The sequence below is a fragment of the Gopherus evgoodei genome, unplaced genomic scaffold (assembly GCF_007399415.2).
Source record: "Gopherus evgoodei ecotype Sinaloan lineage unplaced genomic scaffold, rGopEvg1_v1.p scaffold_45_arrow_ctg1, whole genome shotgun sequence".
Classification (NCBI taxonomy): domain Eukaryota; kingdom Metazoa; phylum Chordata; order Testudines; family Testudinidae; genus Gopherus; species Gopherus evgoodei.
The window spans coordinates 371,214-373,336 of record NW_022060066.1 but is presented as its reverse complement, the minus strand read 5'-3'; the positions used below and the strand labels follow the sequence as shown (position 1 = coordinate 373,336).

Sequence of the window (2,123 nt, the reverse complement as noted above, 5' to 3'; positions counted from 1 at the left end):
TTAATCACATACAATGCTGATCTGCCTTTCCTAGGGGACTCCCTATGGGGAGGAGGGCATTGGGGTGTGACACCTTCCCTCTCGTCCCATGATAGCTTACTTTGCTTAAGAGCTCTTGGTGAGGGACTTAATCAAGGGCTTTCTGAAAATCTAAGTACACTATGTCCACTGGATCCCCCTTGCCACATGCTTCTTGACCCCCTCAGTTTCTTCTTCTTCTTCTATTTCCCTCTCCACAGTCCATATCTGCCCAGCAGCCTCTTCATGGCACTGATGATCTCCTTGTTCCTGACTGTGTAGATGATGGGGTTCAGCAGGGGGAAGACCGCGGTGTGGAACACAGCCACCACTTTGTCTAGGGGGAAGCTGCGGAAGGGCCGGCAGTAGATGTAGGTGGCCAGGCTGAACATGATGATGATGATTATGATGTGGGTGATGCAGGTGGAGGCTGCTTTGCTCATTCCCTTTGAGGAGCCACCTGCCCTCAGCCGGACCAGCAGGGCCCCATAGGAGATGAGCAAGAGGATGAAGCACAGCAAAGTGACCAGGCCACTGTTGAAGAACATGAAGAACTCCAGCACATAGACATTGGTGCAGGCCAGCTTGATCACCTGGGTGATGTCACAAAGAAACTGTCCAGCTCATTGGGGCCACAGAAGGGGAGCTGGACAATGGGGATGACCTGGATAAATGATTGCATAAACCTCTTCGCCCAGGCAGCCCTTTCCAGGGCCCAGCAGACCCCTCTGCCCACCACAGTGGTGTAGCGCAGAGACTGACAGATGGCCACATACCTATCAAAGGCCATGCCCATGAGCAGGTTGATTTCAGCCCCTCCTAGGAGGTGGAGAAAGAAGAGCTGGGCCAGGCATCCCCCATAACAGATAGTCTTGTGGTGGGACAAGAAGTGGCTTAGTACCTTCGGGGGGATGACAAAGCAGTAGCAGATGTCCAGGAAAGCCAGGTTGGCCAGGAAGAAATACATGGGGGAACCCAGGTGGGGGTCACCCCAGATGCTGAGGATGATGAGGATATTGGCTGGGAGGATGATAATGTAGAAAAGCAAGAAGAGGACAAAGAGGAAAAGCTGGACCTCCCAGGTCTGGGACAGCCCCAGCAGCAGGAACTCTATCACCTCTGTGTGGTTCCCATGCTCCATCCCATCAGCATGAGGTCCTGAAATAGAAAACAGGGTGAATGTTATTGTAAAATGTACTATGCACATTATCGTAGTGGTGAGGTGCAACTTATACCATGGCCCCCATTTTACCAGCTGCTGCAAACATCCCAACTGAGATCAGAGCCCCCATCATACCAAGTGCTTCACAGACACTCAGCGAGAGACAATCGCTGGCCAAGATGTAACACATAGGGCTATAACTAAGCCTGATTAGAAATTTTTCCATCAAAATGTTTAGCTGGTGATGAAATGAACATTTTTGTGAGAAGTACCTGCTTCCCTTGTAATTAAAAAAAAAATTGTTTCCTTGGAAAAACTCAAACCTTTCGCTTTGAAATTTTGGGGATTTTCAATGCAAAGTCAAAAATTCCCCCCCACCCAATAATTTTGACCCCAAAGACCTTTTCTTTTCATTTTAATCTTTGGGGATTTTTGGCAGGGGAATGATGGTGGCATGTGTGTGCATGCGTGTCACCAAAATAATTTGGATGGGGTTTAGTGAGGAGGCGTTAGTCAGATAATCAAATCAAGAAAATGACAGAGCCATAGAAGCAAAGAGATAAGGGAGACGGGGCACATGGGGAAAGAGGAAGGCTAGTAAAGAAGAAGCATGTGGGAATTGTTACTGTGAGTGGTAATGTCTTGATATTCCTTCCTTCCTTTTTTTGTTCACTTATTCTTTTATCTCATCCCCATTTATGTATGTATTCCTCCAATTTCTTATGCATGCATTTGATTAGTTGTCTCTTCGTTAAAAATTAATTGAAATTATTAATGTAATTTAATCAGTACAATGGGGGCACTGATTAACACATCCATTTCTTCATTTATTTACATGTTCATTCATTGTTATTCGTGTATTTGTTCAATACACCATTTATGTTTTATTTATACATTGTTTTCTTCCACTGTTTGTTCATTCATTCATGTCTTCATTCTTTTT

At 45.8% G+C, this 2,123-nt stretch overlaps 1 pseudogene; it reads right to left on the bottom strand.

Annotated features, from left to right (window-relative positions):
- Positions 1-221: 221 nt before the first annotated feature.
- On the bottom strand, positions 222-1,162 carry LOC115642798 (annotated as a pseudogene).
- Positions 1,163-2,123: the final 961 nt, after the last annotated feature.